The sequence below is a fragment of the Cavia porcellus genome, unplaced genomic scaffold, assembly GCF_034190915.1.
Source record: "Cavia porcellus strain 051 isolate PalLab524CR breed Dunkin Hartley unplaced genomic scaffold, mCavPor4.1 scaffold_1, whole genome shotgun sequence".
NCBI classification, from domain to species: domain Eukaryota; kingdom Metazoa; phylum Chordata; class Mammalia; order Rodentia; family Caviidae; genus Cavia; species Cavia porcellus.
Window position 1 is genome coordinate 215,595,155 of NW_026947484.1, and position 17,118 is coordinate 215,612,272.

Below are 17,118 nucleotides of genomic sequence, written 5' to 3' on the forward strand. Positions count from 1 at the left end.
CAGGTGATCTCAAGTTCCAGGTTCTGCTCTAAGAAAGAGAACATTGTCCTGTGTTCTGGCTCTGGCTCTGCCAACCCATCATCACTTGCTCCCTAGGCCTCAGTATGCCCATCTCAAAATGGGGCTTTGCCTTTCCCAGCAGGACTATGGTGAATGTGAGTGCTGGCTCCCGGCTGGCCACCAGGGTGACATACAGGGAGTGGTTGAAAAATATGGTAAATTAAAACAAATTTATTACTGTAAAAGACACATTACCATGAATCCCTCTCAAAATACTCTCCCATCACTTCAAACACTTCTCCCATGATTCTTGCCGCTTGCTGGAGCAGTTCTGGAATTCTTCTTTCTTGAGTATCTGTAAGAGGGATGATCATAACCGGCAAGCGCTGCTGCTGAGTGCCATCCATCAGATAGGCACATTTGTAAAAATATGACTGTTTACCTACATCACCTTATTCACCAGAATGTTATTCACTGTGAAACTTCTAGCGCAAAAGGTTGGGGAAGGGTGGGGAGTCCAGCAGCTTGCGCCAGGGTTTTAGAAGGGGCTTCGCCTGCACCATAGCTTGGCGTAGAAGCTCAGTCTTTCTCCTCCCTTCCCTCAGGTCCCACCCTGAGCCTGGCCTCCAGGAGCCACATATCATTAGTCCCATCTCTCCGATGTGGCAGTCACGACCAGAGTCACCTGTTCTCCGAACCTTGGGTCATCCAGTGAAGTGAGTGCCTCTGCTAGATTCCCTGATCTCAAGGAGAAGAATGAGGCCTTGGACACAGTCCACTCCAGTCTCCTTCCCTGCACCACACACACAGCGCTGCCTGTGTGGAGATGGGGACATCATCTGGGCTTTGGGGGAGGGACATCTAGAAAATGCTTGGGGTGGCGCTGTGTGTCTGGCTGGGAGGGCTGGGGCTGAGGGGGAGTAAGTGCTGGATGCCTTGCTGATGTGGTCACATCGCCATGCTGGGCCACTGCAGCTGCTCACTCTGTTCTGCAGCTGCTGCTCTCCATGCTCAGCCTGTGGGAGGCTGCAGACCAGGGTTGCCAGCCCTGGAGAATACCCTGGCCGTAGGCTGCTCCAGTAAGTTTGATCTTGGCTAACAGAGGAGGGTGGTGGCCCTGAGAACTGTTCACTGCTGTGCTGGCCCCTCTCCTTCCTTCCATGCACCACCAGGAAAGCTGTGACATTTAATCAAGAGTTTGGGGCGTGGGATGCCTCAGGCATAGGTGAGCGGCAGGAAGGGGAGCTGATTGGCAGTGCAGATCTCAAGTCCTAAAGATGTACACACTTTTGACTCAGGAATTCACTGCTGGAGTTGATCCTCAGGAATAACAGTGAGTTCATAGAAGGTGTGTGTACAACGACCCTTATCTCTGCCTTGTTTAGAAGTAATACCACTCAATGGAAGATTGAAATTTTCACCCAGGGGAAAATTTATGTGCCATTTACACAGCAATGGAAATACTAATAACACTTGCCAAGAACCTTCTGGTGCATGCCTTTTAGCCAGCATAAGCACGCATTTCTCTTGGATATAGATTGGGTATAGATGGGTTTGCTGGGCTCAAAGGATTGTGTATGTCCACTCTGAGTTGCTGCTGGAAAACAGCAATCAGTCCAATGCACACTCCCATGCCCAGTTTACGAACACTGCAATTGTTTCAGCATCTTTGCCAATGACTTAGTATTGTCAGCTTGTTTCTTTTTTGACTCTTCTTGTGAATACATAATGGGGCTGCATTGTGGTTTTATCTGTATGTCTCAATATGCATCTACAAGACAATAAAATGTAAGTATTTATAAGATGGAGACCTATGGAGCAGTGAAAAGTTACGAACTAGTAATTGACACAACTGCCTGGGTAGATAAAAAAATATATTTAAATTGTGTGCAAAATAGGCCGTATTGCGTGACTGCATTTATATAACAAAACAGGAGAAACTAAGTTAAGGTGAGTGCAGTCAGAAAGTTGCCTGTGGGGATGAGGAGATCTGAGGGAAAAGAGGACTAGGGAACTTTCTGGAGTGTTGAAAATGTTTGATGCTTGGATCTACATAGTAGTAGCTGTCTAAATGTATATTTATCATATTTATTCTGCTTCATTAGAAAGGTTTTATGGTTTAAAACTGAAATGTTCCATGAAAGCCTCCTATGTTTCGGAGGTGACTGGGTCGTGCAGGTGCTGTCTCATGAGTTCAGCAGCCAAATGAGTGGTTGACAGGTGCAGTCTGACCAGAAGAAATATGTCACTGGGGTGACCCTTTGGAGGGTACACCTCCCTCCTCAGGTGCTCCCTCTTTCTTATCTTATTCCCATCATGGATCGACCAGCTTTCCTCCACCCAATCCTCTCCACGATGCTCTTTCTGCCTTGGAGTCTGCCAACCATGAACTGAATTCTCCCAAACTGTGAGCTGAAATACACATCTCCTTTAAATAGTGGGTGTTGAGTATTTTATTCCAGTGATGGAAAAATTCAGAAAGAAAGGAAAAGAAAACAAAGCTGAATCTTACTAGAGAGAAGCTTCTCTCCTTGGAGCACTGATTGAGCTGCACAGTAAATTTCCTCCCAACTCTGACTCAAAAGTCAAGGGTTAGGAGTACAGCTCAGGGGCAGAATGCTTACCCAGCATATGCAAAGTCCTAGCTTCAATCCTCAGTCTCCTGGGGAAAAAAAGTCAGGTGACAGTGTTAAATGGTAAAGCCACAGTGGCATAGGGAAGAGCTAACACTAGTCTTAGCTTTATGTCTAGCATTCCTTTAAGTAAGCATGTTGGGGGGGTACCATTGAATGATAGCTAAAATAAAAGCCATATAACTTCTCATCCCTTTCCAGTGAGGCTTTTTGGCTCCTCCTCCTACCAAGAACTAAAAATTGAGCTGAGCATGATGGTGCATACCTGCAATTCCAACACTCCTAGAGCCTGAGGTAGGGAGATAAAAATTTCTAGTATGATCTTGTCTCATATAAATAAAAAAGAGCCAGGAATGTAGCTCAGTGTGAAGGTGCTGGGTCAATCCTCAGTATTGGAAAACTAAACTAAACTAAACAAACAAACAAAAAAACCCACCTGGAACTAGACATAACTTAATTTGTCATGATGTATTTTTAAAATCTGGATGAATGTAGTCTTGGGTGTGGACAAAGCAATCCCTAGAAATACACTTGATGTCAGGATAACCACAAGAGCAATGATGATACCAGGTACCCTCTCCAGGTACCATCTCAGTGGGTAAAGCACCATAATGAGCCCCAGGGTCCGGCTCCTTGACAGGGATTGCCTGCCAGAAGAGCTGATGGGGTGGTCACCCATGCTGTGCTGGGGGAAGGGACTTGGGAAGCGACTACCCCTTCTGAAACACAGGGAAGAGGGAACAGAACACCTCCAAGCTCCTGGGGTGAGAAAGGCTGGTTTACTCCTTGTTCAACAAATATAAGATCAGAGGCTCAGGGTACAAAGTCTACTTAGTACTTTGCTCTGAGTGGTTTGATCCATGTCACCACTTGTGTATCCATGCACACATAAAAATAATAATAATAATTAATAATAACTCTTGCCTAGGTTACCACCTGTAACCCCAGCAATACCCTGAGAGACCAAGGCAGGAGGATTACAAGTTTGAGCCTAGCTTGACAACTCAGCCTCTTAGTGAGATCTTGTCTCAAAAATAAAGAATAAAGAAAGGGCTGGGGATGTGGCTTGATGTGAAGGTCCTGTGTTTGATCCCCCCTACAACAAACAGACAAACAAACAAAAAAACTCAAGACCAGAACTGAAATCTTGAAACTACAGTGTCAGAAAAGTTCCTTGCTCCTCGGCCTGGTTTTGCTGGAGGAGCTGTGGAGGGAGGACAGTCTCCAGGCCCCACTGCCTGCTGCCTGCCCCTCTGCAATCCTTCTCGTCCAGTATCCTCACCTGTCCTCCCACTAGGACACCTCCACGAGGCTTCTGAGATGTCTCAGTAACCTTTGCAGTCAGAGGACCGTCCTTTCTGAGCCTGTCTCCCTGGCCCCTCTCCTCACCCTTCCACATGGTTTCTAAGCAGGAAGACTCCAGACTGCCCTTTCCATGCAGACCAGGAAGCAGAGAGGTCAAGGGGCTGACCCAAGGTCACCCAGATGGACTCAGCTGGGCCTGAGAACCCAGCCTTCTTGGGTCCTCGGGTAGTGTTTTCCCAACACGCTGAAGCTCTGGACTCGGCTGGGGTGGAGGACGCAGAGACAAAACATTGAACGCAAAAGTAGAGAGATAAAGTCATTTTCATGATTAGATATCCTTGAATTTGAGCTCAGACAGCAACACTGAAATCTAAGGATTTCGGAAGAGCGGTTCTTCCTGTTCTGCCGCAGACTGCTGTTTTATCTTCCCGTGTCATCGGAAGTCACCCAGCTTCTCCTAATGGTGCTTTGCTCACACTCCGGGCAGAGGCAGCGGAGGTAGGCAGGTGCTGTGCGGTGGGTGACCGGGCGAGGGTTTCCACGTGACTGTGGGATGCACACTCATCCCCGCACATCTGTCAGTCTGGGTATGATGTGACTAAGATGCCGAGGCTCACAATTCCTCAACTCATCCCTCCCCCGTCATCGTGCAGCTCTCCAGCAGCTGTGTACTCCCCGCCCCGGGAAAAGAATGTCTCTGGCAGCCTGATGCCCACCCTAGACTGGCCACAGCTGCACAGGTGGAGGCACTGTGTCCAGCTGGCCCCAGGACAGGGCCTCCCAGGAGGAGACTACTCACCTCCTCATTAGTGCTGCCTGTAGCAGCTGTTGCACTGAGGGCCAGGATCACCCCAAGAGGAGACACCTGGAGGATAGCACCCCACTCCTGCCTGGGCCCGAGGCCAAGGGGTGGGCTGAAGGGCAGGCTCCTTTATCTACATACACTCTAGGACAATGCACACCCAAAACCTGCAGGAGCCGTGCACAGGGTCAGATGACCTCACACCAGAAGCTAGTTGTTGGGGTGCAGGATAGGGGTTGGGGTGCTACTTGGACAAAAATCTCAAACCCATGGCACTAGGGGTAAAAATAAGACATTATTAACCTTTGTGCAAGTGGGACTCCAGCTGGGCTGTAATAAAAACCCAGAAGTATGGTATTGGTGATTTAGAGTGAGGTGCATTTGTACTCCAGGGGAGGGGTGGGCAACGGGGTTGACACCCTTGAGGGATGCAGAGGAGCAGGTGGGAAGGGTGACATTGCAGGCAGCACAGCATGAGCAAAGGCGTGGTGACCCTGTGTGGGCACTGTGGTGTGGCTGTGGGACTGACCCAGTCAAATGGCCTGTAAGTATCTGGACACACATCTGTCTGAGAGGTGCAGCAATTAGGGCAGAGACCTCTGGGAGAAAGAGGGGGTTGTGGGGGAGAAAGATGAACTCTGTGGAGTGAGCATCACGAGGTCTAGGAGGTCCCCATTCCTGGCCTTTATCCTGAATGCCAGAGGCCCAGGAAAGCTGATTCAGAGATAGCAGGGCACCTCAGCTTGCCCTGGTAGAACCGAAGGCTCAGAATGGTAGGGAATTTAAGCTCTCTTCAGCTTCCCAGGAGGCCTTTGGGTCACATCTGTGGAGCACAGAGGTGAATCTCTGTGAGGGTTACCTCTCTTCAACTGAGCACCTTGAATTGTGCTGTGTGACCTCACGCAAATCATGCTCTCCTCCAGGCCCCAGCTTCCTCGTGCAGAGAACGAAGGAGGCTGGGCTCAGCGGGACCCACCTCCTCACCAGCCCAGATTAACTGGTGAGGCTGGACTGCATGCAGGATTGCAATGCCAAGTCCAGGCCTGAGGGCCTGAGGGACAGACACCAGGGTCCATGAGTGATGGGCCCAACAGGCTTGTGTACATAAGCCTCCTATTTCCTATCTTCTTCTTCTTCTTTTTTTAAATCCGGTACCGGGGTTTGAACTTACGACCGCTTCTGCCGCTGAGCTAAATCCCCAGCCCCATTGCCTATCTTCTTAACACCCTGTGTGACACCCTGTGATCTAACACAGGACAGAAGACTGGGCCTCTGATCTCCTCTCACTGTGGCTACACTTATACGTGTTCCCTGGGGCCAAACACCTAAGGCAAGGCAAATGTCTCCTGATATCTGATGTTCACCTTATGCAGATAAGGAATAGTCAGTTTCATAGGGAGGGTAACACCTCCAAATCAGAGTTCTTGGCTCATTTATTTGTCTGGTATTTTGAGAAATTTATGTCTAGCTGCATTTATTTATTTATAACAAGAATGAGAAGTTTTAGTGTTGTCTTTTTTTTTTCTGAAACAAACAAACAAACAGAAAATCTGTAAGTATTGTCAAGAAAAAACAGACTGAAATATCACTGTGACTGGGTTTCAGTGGAACCCAAAATACTGAGTAGAACTTTAACCACAAAATAAGGCTTGGTGAAATGTGCACGCGTGGGGTTGTGTCTATCACTGTGTGTGTTTGTGAGTGTAGTGTTAGTACGTAGTGGATGCTGATGTGCTAAGCACATGCTCATGCTGACCAGATGTAATAGGAATGTGTGGGGGTTTAGCCACAGGAGCGCATGTGCACTGTGATACGTGCAATCTGCATACTACATGTAATAAACATATAAAAGGTGGTACAGCATGAACGTGTGTGAGCACGGTGTATGTGCACATGACCCATGACATGAGGATTATGGCGATGTGTGTTGTGTCTTTGCTCTGATGCACTGGGCTCAAGCAGGGTCTGAACACGACACAAGGTAAAAACAGAGTTTGAAGCAGCTTCCGGGAGGACCATGCAAGAAATGAGAGTAAACCCTATAACATTTTCAGGATTTCCTCTTCCAGAAGGAAAGCAGGAATTTCTGGAGTTTGCTTTACACACCCTGCAAAATCCAGACTAGCAGATGACTGGAGTGTGGGGGAAACCCCACTGCCAGCTCAGGAAACCCAATTGAAAAGCTTGCAGTTTCCAAGAAAGATTGCTCATCAGACTTTCCAGGCTTTTCTCGCCTTCGGCAAAGACGGGACAAGGGTTTCAATGCCTTTCATTGGAAAGTTGAGCAATTTCCCAGACGGATTTGTGGAGTCCGTCTGTAAAAGCAGAGAGAAGATTTAAGAGAGGTGATAATTAGCTTCCGGAAGGACTGTCAATCAGGGTAAAGGTAGTTGCCTCAGCACCCTGGAGGGCACCAGGGTGAGAGGCAGGGAGATGCAAAACAGTCCCTTGATTACCTTCACACCAGATATCTGGAGGGTTTGTGCCTGGAAGAAGGGACACTGGGCACAGAAGGCCTGCGAGCCCCTCCCTCTGCCAGCTGCCCTCGCAGGAGTCATGACAGCTTGTTGAGCCTTGGCTTCTGCTTGATCAACAGGCACTGTTGACCTCAGTCTCACTGCCACACAGGACCAAAGGGTGAGACCAGAGTAGGGGCTGTGAATGTTTTTGCAGAGTGGAAGGGACTGTCCCAAGGGACAAAGTTGTTCCTGGCCCAGGGCCCAGGACCTAGTAGGTGTCCAGCAAATGGCTGTTGAATGAATGAGTGGCACAGCAGGACCATCCAAGAGAAACAGCCTGATTTCTACTGGCCTTGGAGCAGGGCTTCCAGGGCAGGGCTGGGGCGGACGCGGCCGCCTGTCCACTGGCCCATTTCCTCCTCTCCTTTCCGGCCCCTCTCCCCACAACCTCGGCCGTTCCCACGGCTTTGCACTGGCTGGGCCTCGGCTGCCATTGTTTGGCTGTTATCTGGGCCCAGTTCGGGCCAGCCTAGACCTTACGAAAAGGGGCAGGTGGTAGGGAAAGGAAGCTTGGGGGTTGATGAAGGAAAAAATCAAATTTCAAGTGCATCTGATTGGCGCAGCTTCAGATGAGGAAACCATAGTTTAGAGGTGACCAAGGATAGGCCCAAGGTTACAGCAAAGCATGGCAGAATAATAATGGTCATCTTAAGGGGGATAATTATGTCTATGATTTATGGTAGAACCCTGGAATATTTTTTAAAATGTTAACTAATGTTTTTTCCCAATATTTTCTTGCACTTCTTAGCTCCGCCTCCACTTCCTATAACTGGGGTGCTGAGGGTGCATAGGAATGTCACTGGATTTACACTGATTGCTGGAGGTGGGGGAAGCTCTCAGGGAGGATGCTGGGGGCTGCAAGCAGCCTCAAGACTCTGCATGGGAAGCCTGGGCTTGACCGGTTAGCAGTTGTCACTTTAGAAAATAGGCTGGAATTCTTGGATGTTTGTATTTTCTAAAGCTAGACTGCAGAACTTATAAAATTAAAAAATTATCATCATCAAACTCAGTAGACTAAAGGGAGCTGAGAAAGGAGATCTAAGAATCTGCCCAGAATGCAGCACAAAAAGATAAGCAAATGGAAAGACAGGAGAAAATACTTGCTTGAGAAATACAAAGAAGCAACTGAGCAGGTCCGTTCTGTGGCAAGTAGAATCCCAGGAAGAGAGGCTGGCAGAGACAAGAGACAGACTTCAGGGGACAGACTTCAGAATGCTCTGGAGTAAAAGCAGAGTTTCAAATACAGCAATGGTGCCAGGCTCTGGGCTGCATCATGGTGCAATTCCAGATCCCAAAACTTCTCTTTTCTGACCTCCCATGGGATACAATGTCTTTTCTCCACCCTGAACCTCTCATGGCAAGTGTTGTCTCTTTTATGAGTCTGGGAAAGGATCATCAGATACCTGGTCAACCAGAGATCAGCAAACCCCGCTCCGAGTGAGATTCACGTGCTGATTTCCTCGTGTGCCTACCCTGCCTAGTCCATTGCATTTTTTAAAGTTTCTCTCTTTGTATTCCAGATTCTCCCCCAGTTCTGCCTTTTTTTCCCCTTCGTATACTCATGGGGGGCCATAAAGCAATGGTGCTTGTCTTAGTTCAGATTGGGTAATTCACAAATCATTACTCAAATTTCTGAAGGCTGGGAAGTTTAAGAGCCGAGGACAGCAGACTCAGTATCTGGTGAGGGCTCGCTCCTGCTTCAAAGATGGTGCCTTCTTGCTGTGTTGCCTCCTGGAAGAAGAAGCCAGGGGCTCTCTCAGATCTTTTATAAGGACATGAACCCCATCCATCAAGGTTCTGCCATCATGACTTAGTCACTTCCTAAGACCCCCCCCCCACTACCACCTCTGGTATTACCGGGTTCCCACAGATGAACTGGGAGGGGCACTGAATTCACACAATCGCAGCTCTCAGACTCAGTGTTAGCAGCAACATCCTTTCCTCAAACAAAAATACAGTTTTGGAAACTGAAAGCCGAAGAAAGGAAGTTGGTGGAACTGGGGTGCATGTGAATGGTGGGGAGGGGGCTGGAATGAAGACAAGGATTTGTGGCCACTTTCCTCTTTTCCTTAGGCTGTCTCTGGGGCACCTTGGCTGGAGCCAAGTTAGAAAACCACCCATCAGAAGCTTGAATAGTTTGCCCGGAGTGTGTGGGATACACGCTCATGACTATGTATTCCACGAAAAAGGAGTCCTCTGGTGAAAACAATCTGAGAAATGCTGGATTAATCAGAGTGAGCTGGGTGCTTCAGGGTTTCTTGGGGACTTTGAGGTTTACCGGCTACACTGGGAGTGCTGAGGGGCCCAGCTCTGCAAAACTACTGTCACCTTTAGGATCTCTCCTGTAGGATGGTGCTGAGCTGGACACACTAAGAGAATGCTGTCCTGGAGAATAGTGAGAATACTTCCTATGCCACACCCTCGAGTCCTAGGAAAGTGTCAGGTGGGCATGATAGCACATCTATAATCTTAGCACTTAGGAGGCTGAGGCAGGAGGATTGCCATGAGTTCAAGACCAGCCTGGGCTACACAGTGAGGTCAGGGTCAGCGTGGAATACATAGCAGGACCCTGTCTCAAAAAACCCCATGACAAACAAACAAACAAACAAACAAACACTGACAGTCCCACCCCAGACCTAGCAAAGGGCTAGACATGAAAATAGGAGAGGAAGTAGACATTAACCCTGTGAGAAGTGCAGTGATGTCCAAGCCTCTGGTCTCCGTTGCACAGATACGAGCCTGGCCTAGCCCAGCATGTTTAGGTGAGCCTGGGTTCCACGGGTCAGTTCTTCCTGACAAGTCTCTGTCCTAGAACTGAGCTGATCCTTTGGCCCAAGCAGGAGGTCCCCAAGTTCCGGCCAAGAGAGCTCTGGGAAACCTGGTTCCCTTCCTGGAAGTCTTTGAGGTCACCCTGGCTCTTTGTAATGACAGGAAGAATTTTTGAAGATGTGGTGGCCAATGACAGTGAGGCAGGAGGTCCCCACTGTCTTTCCAGACAGCCCTGAAGCAGACTCACCATCCCACAGGGGCAGGGCCTTGGCGGCCTGCCCCTGCTCACCAGGGAGCTGAGGTTCAGCCCCAACAGGCTGTCAGCCACAGCAGCCTCATGCATGTAGTGAAGGGGCTGAGTGCCCCAGGCCGTCTGCAGGGACCCAGTCCCAGGACGGGCCTGTCTGGCTTTTATCCTCTGAACAGAAAGATGGAAGGGAAGGAGCCTCCACCACCTCCACCAGCTCTGTCTTGTAGGTTCCCAACCCAGGAACATCAGGACAAGGTCTTAAGGGCTCCCACATATGCAGGGTGGCTAAAGGCTGTATTCCAGCTGGGGAGCAATGGAGGCCTTCCCGAGACACCTGTTTCTGAAGCAGCTTCCTGACTGAGGGTGCAAAGAGGATGAGAGAAGGCAAAGGCCCCTTGCTACCAAGGAGCTTCTGCTCTGTGCTGCCCCTCCTCTCCATGTCTCTTTTCCTTTTTGTTTGTCTCTCTGGCCACAGCCTTACCTCTCCCTGACCCCCACCATGCAGAACTGCCATTCTCAGAACAAACAGCAGGAACTCAGAGAGCCTTGTTCTAGGCACTCTAGGTGGGTGGGAGGTCTGCTCCCACCTGCTCTGCCCTCTTCTTCACCCTGTTGCTCTCACAAGTGGGCATAGGGATGGCCTCAGCTGATCCCCAGCCGGCCTTCCTGGGGGAGGTTGGGCAGGAATTTTCAAACTTCAAAGTTTTGATTGTCTGAGGGGAAGCCTGTTTTATCTGAGATTTTTCCTTATTTGAGTAAGTTTCTGAAGAAGGCGTTTCAATAGGCCTTGAGGCCCAGAGCAGGCAGGAAGGGCCTGGGGGTTCTGTCCCTCCTCAGAGTGGGGGTCCCTGAGGAAGAGACCTGGTTCCCTGCTCAGACTGGGGGCCCCCTGAGGAAGAGGAGACTTGCTTCCCTCCTCAGACTGAGGCTCCTAGAGGCCATGGCCATGTCCTCAGTCTGAGCTCCTGCCTCTGCCATCTGACTGGAGTGTGATAAGCCAAAGGCCTTGCCACATCCCTGAGGCCCAAGTGGGCCCTGGGAGCCCAGGGCTGTCCAGGGCTGCGGGTGGAACCAGTGGTTTTTGGGGTTTGATAGCCAAAGTTCTTCTCACCCAGCTTTTCTTTAGCCATCCAAAGGCCACCCAGGCCTGCTCTACGGTCGCAGTTGCCCCTGGGTCTCCTGAGTCTTTGCCTTTGAGTCCACGGCCTGGCCCAGTCCTAGCCGTCTGCCTCCTTCGTCCTCTCCCCAGCACTCTGGGGCCTGATCCCTCATGCCCTCTCCCACTTCGCCCACACTGGTGTGTTTTCACCCCAGCATTGCCCATGCATTCCCTGCTCTTCCCAACGCTAACGCCCAGTTACCTCTCTCCTGGCCTAGGACCAGCCCTCCACCTCCCAGCAATCCGCCCTGACTGCCTCAACCCATCCACGCCCACCCCACCCCCAGTCCCTTCTGCCCCCTCCTACAGTGCCTGTCACTTTGCAGAGATGGACACCTCCAGGCCGAGCACCACACAAACCCACAAGCCAGGGGAAGAGGGGCAGGGCCGCGGATGATGGATGAGACTGCAGCAGCTTCCTTCCCTGCTGGGGCTGTGGTTAGGAGATCTCCCCTCCAAGCAGCCTGATATTTTCCAGGAATTTCCTGAGGAGGAGCCAAGCACTCTGGAATGAGAGCCAGCTGTGGGGTTGAAGCCTGGGGTTGGGGATGGGGACTCTGAGCTTCCTGGCTGAGTCAGAGACCATCCCTTGGTAATTTACAGGCTGAGTCAGGGGTGGGGGGCTGCAGGGGGTACTGTTGAGGGCAGGGCAGGCCGACACCCAGAAGTGATTTCGGTTCAGTGCCGCACAGACCCTTCTCTCTCTCTATCTCACCCCAGTAACCTAAAGCAGCAGCGTTGGGTGGCAGTTGGGGGGTCGGAGGACAGACACAAGGGCAGGAGGGGCAGAGTCTCTGGCAGGTGCTGGGGCTCAGGAAGGTGGCCAGAGTCGGGCTATTTTGGGGTAATGATGGCCACTGGTTCCACACTCAGTCTGGACAGTGCTGGTTCCTCCTTCCTTCCCAGGCACTTGTCCCTTCTCAGCAAGCCTGGCCTGGGCTGCAAAGCAGATTTCAAATCTTATGTCCTTTTTGCTGTGAACCTGCTGGGTGACCAGGCTTAGTCACTTTTGCTCTCTGGATTTAAGGCCTCACTTGGACAGGGCAGCCTGGCTCCTCTTACCTGGACTTGGAAGAGATGCCACAAGGTGGCCTGATGGTGGTGGCCTGGAAAACAAGGCAAATCAAAAGCAAGCCTGAGAGAGAGGATGTGGTCCCTGGATATGAGGGCAGCCAGGAGGGTGGTGGGCAGGTTGAGCCTGGTATTGTCAAGTTGGAGGAGCTGGTCAGAGTTGGAATGAGGTGTGTAATCACACACACGTGCATACACACACACACTTCACCCTGTGCTGAGGCTGGGATCCACAGAAAGGTATCCTAGTGCAAGCCCCTGGGGGGATCCTTTCTCCAGAACTTGGCTCGAGCATCCCCAAGAGGGATGGGCCCAGCTTTCCCATGTCACTCACGTACATCTGTTGCACATCACATCTGTTGCAGAATTGTCCTCCAGTGGATTTCAAGCAGGCAGCTCAGAAAGGAGTTCCATGGCCCTCATGGGAGGGGCCCAGCTCACTGCGTATCTTGCTCAGAATTGAGGCTTAAAAGCTCCGTGCCAGAGTGGAGTCCCCATCAGGATGATAGATTTCATAATTCCCTAATTAGGACATGAGAAGTGACAAAGAATTTTTGGATTTGTGATAGCTCATAAATGTATACATATGGAACTGCTTCTCTTGAAACATACCCAGTTCCATACAGGAGGATCCTGAGCACAGAGGGGGCCCCTGGCAGGGGTGGACTCTGGTCTAGCCCCTCCCTCACCTCACTGTTGTCCCCTACCCCACCCCCCAGCTCCACAGAGCAGGGACTCAGGTGAGGGGCTGCCACCATAATGCAGGCAAGAGATGACAGAGCAGAGGTGGAGCCAGGGTCGCCGGGTTCTGGGATTTTTGGAAAGAATTCACTACAGGATTGGAGTGGAGGCTGGGAGGGAAAAAAACTCAAGAACAAAGCTCTCAGAATTTGGTCCTAGCAATGGAGGGGAAGAGGCTGCCACTGGCTGAGGCAGGAGAAGTTTTGAAATTCCTTTGATTGTCAAAAGCCAAAAAATTGCCCGCATCTAGAACCAAGTGAGGAACTGTGGGATCACAATGCTAGGGGTTTCCTCAGTAGGAAAGAAGGAGGCTCAGCTTTCTGTCCACGGTGCAGCCCAGAAAGGTTTGTCTCACTGCATCTGAGGGACAGACACAAGGTCTGGGGCCAGACAGGAGTGTGACACTTCCTCCCCCTCTGGAGGCAGGGCTCTCTGCACTGTGTCCCTCTCACTGCTGACACCCAGTGTGTGCACCTCAGCACCCTCGAGAGGATGTGTTTGAGGGAACCTATGGCCCAGCTTTGATTATTCAGGTCCCTACCGGAACAAGGTATGCCTGCGCTTTGCACAAGCAAGGCCCCTTGGCCAGAGACACAGTGAGAGTGATTTTGCACGGCTTGTCCCGTTCCAACAGAGGCCAGCAGGGCTGCCAAACCTGCCAGGCGTCAGTTACCCGAGGAAGAAGCCCTGTCCCCTCTCTGGGCCTGTGATTTGGCATGGATCTGCGTGACCCGTGGAGCACACGCCTTGACACCCCACATCAGTGGAGCCAAGGGGTGGAAGACAGCCCTGTGAGAAGAGCCAGGAGGGCCTGCAGGCCCAGTGTCTGCCCCTCTGCTGGTCTGACGGGGCTTGGTAGCCTCAGCCTGGGTGCACATCCTGCCACCTCTCCGTACGTACGTGGGCTCAAAGCTGTGATATACAGTGCTGCTTGCCAGCGGGGTTCAGAGTTTCCGGTCATCCAAAATAAGAGCGCCCTGGAACCCTTGAGAGGTCTCACAGGGCACTTGCGGAGTTTGAGCTTCAAACAGGGATCAAGCCCAGAGAAAATCTGTGCTCAGACTAACCAGCGCTGAGCAGAGCTTTCAAGGATAGCATGAGTTCTCAAATGGGCATCTCAGAGAGCTCACCTCTCTCCAGAGGCCAGGTTTGGTCGCATTACAGGACGCTCAAGTCCTTTCAGAGACCAGAATCCTTTCTGCTGCCAACAACTCAGGCTTTCTTACTTAGGTGGGGAGGCAGAATTTGGGACGAGAGAGCTGGGTGAGCCTGCAGTGGGTGGGTGGGGGGGCGCTCTGTGAGCCCTTAAACCAACTGCATCGTGGGATCTGCTCTCCTCCCCCTAAACTCTTACTCCCAGTCTGGAGAAGGTGATCAGAAGGGCGGGGACTTGCCTGACCAGAAAGACATAAAATAAATAAATAATGTGCTCTGCTCAGATTTTATCTAATCAGGATTCCTGAGCACAAGACAAATGGCCTCCTGCTGGGCAGGAGGTGTAATTCATTCTCTAGGGTGAGTTTAAAGCCCAAGGGCAGTGTGGGGAGAAGAGGCCCAGTGATTTGGGATGTGAACAGTCAGACTTAGGGGCCTTCCAGGTAGGCTGTGGAACTTGGGGATTTCAGGGTTAGGGCCAAGACCTCAGAATAACCCAGCCTTCCTTGGGGTCTGCTCAAGGATGAAAAAAAAGGTCTTGTATCCTTGATTCAAAGTCAATTTCCAGCAGTTATTCAGAGAGAACACACTGGATCTGTAAAGATTTAGTTATTAGATTGTTCTTCATTGTGTTACTTATAAGCCTGAAAAGCTGGCAGCCACTTAACCGTCCAGTGAGAGGGGTTGGTTAAATCCATCATGAAACAGCTACAAAATAAAAATCAATGTAGCTTTCTAACAAGTTGTTTGTTTTTTGTTTTGTTATTGTATTGGGGAGGTTGTTTGTTTGTTTGTTTGACTTCACTGGCTGTTATCTCAGTCTGTGTGCTCCTAATCAGCCAGATGGATCGGGCACTTCCCCCACATTTTTTTTTTTTTTTTTGGTTTGGTACCAGGAATCAAACTCATGACTTCACACTTGGCCAGGCAGTCACTTACACTGCTAGACTAAATCCCCACCCTGGTTCTGGCACTTCCGTTCTCCAGCCTGTGCACCAACTGGCTCACAGGAAGGGGTTGGCCTGGTTCACTGTAATACAGCTTTTAAAAGATGCTATTGTGCGGGGCATGATGGTCCATACCTGTGATCCCAACACTTCAGAACCTGAAACAGAGTTGAGAGTCTGAGGCCAGCCTAGGCTGCGTAGTGAGTTCAAGACCAGCCCGGACCATACATAGACTCTGTTTTAGAAAAACAAAAGAAAACATGTAGAAGAAAGCTTAAAGAACTAGAAATAACTTTATAGCATAGTAAGCAGAAAAAGAAGCAGCTGATGATGTGTATACAATAATCTGATTTCTTATATGTTGATGCATTAAAAATTGTAAGAATATACGGGAAAAATGACTAATTGTGACAGGAGGGGTAATTTTAGATTCCTTCTTTTTCTTTGCTTTTATTATGATTTTGCTTATCTGAATTTGCTATAATAATCACACACTAATTTATGCACAAAGGACAAAAAAAATCCCAAATTATTGTTGTCATTTTGCAATCCAGACTCTAAGAGGTTTAGCTCAGGGAGGAGCATTTCCAGTTTGGAGATCTGCTGGGTTATTTGCCTTGCTCTGTGTCCTCCTCTTCTCCTCTCTTTGGGTCACTTTTCTTCCTTCCCATTGCCTCATCCTGGCTGTCCCGAGGGAGCCACTGTCCCTTCTACTCTGTGGACCCAGGATGGCCAGGAACCAGTGTTGGACTTCTTTTACAGAGTGCAGCTAAGAGGGCTGGCAGACCATGTGACAGCCTCAGCTCACCCTTGGTGAGATACAACAGTGTTCAGCAAAATGATCATACCAGGCAGGCTTTCCCCAGCGGGGTCTGGTCCTGCATAAGCCAGGCAACCTCCTGAGGCTTCCAGTGCTGTCTAGGTCTATGTGGGAGTCTAGGAGAGGACACAGACCCCACCCAGTCCCTGTCCCATCTTTACCCGTAGCATCTTCTTCCCAGGTTGATCTACCCAGAAACTTCTATTTCTTCCTCAGGTACCCAAATTTAAGAGCGAGCTCCCCTTTCAACTGGGGCCCACATGGTTTGTAGAATTTGCTCTCAGTAAAAACTGTCACAGCACAGCCCAAGCCGAAGTGTGTATAATGAGACTTACACCTTACACAAAGGGCTCTCTGGATCAGGAAGAACCCAGACTCGTGGGGGGATGCATAGGTCAACAGCCCAAGCTTTTTTTCACCATTTCATCTACATTCTACCCCAGTGGAGACAGTGACTTCCCTCCCCCACCCTCCACCATGAGGAGTTGAATCCAGGCCCTTCGCTTTGAGCTATTGTCTCCAGCCCTTTCTATTTTTTATTTTGAGAAAGTCTCTCATTAAGTCTTGGGCTTCAACTTGAAAACCTCCTGTTTAGGTTCTTAGAGTGCTGGGTTTACAGGCATGTACCACACCTAGCTGAAATCAAAAATCCTCTCCTCTTAAAAAAAAAATCGAACAGCATTTAAAAACTGTAATACAAATAAGGGTCATTGTTAAAAAAATTTTTAAGTCCTTTAAAGTATAAAGAATAAAATAAAAATACCCATAATGTTCATGCTAAATGGAGACAACCATTACTAAGACACACACACATATTTAAATAAAATTAAGATGTGAATATATGTGTGTGTTACATAAACACATATGCATATATGAAATCTTAACTTTTCCTATGCTAATGACATCACAAGAATTTTCCTGTATCATTAAGATATTGTTTGAAATAC

General features: G+C 49.7%; 1 long non-coding RNA gene across 1 annotated transcript in view; it reads left to right on the forward strand.

Moving 5' to 3' along the window:
• Positions 1 to 613: 613 nt before the first annotated feature.
• The window catches only part of LOC134471208 (uncharacterized), a 32,318-nt gene continuing 15,813 nt past the window's right edge, over positions 614 to 17,118 (forward strand). Inside the window, exon 1 of the long non-coding RNA XR_010040519.1 lies at positions 614 to 1,079. This is a non-coding gene — a long non-coding RNA (uncharacterized LOC134471208). The remainder of the gene's footprint in view (positions 1,080 to 17,118) is intronic.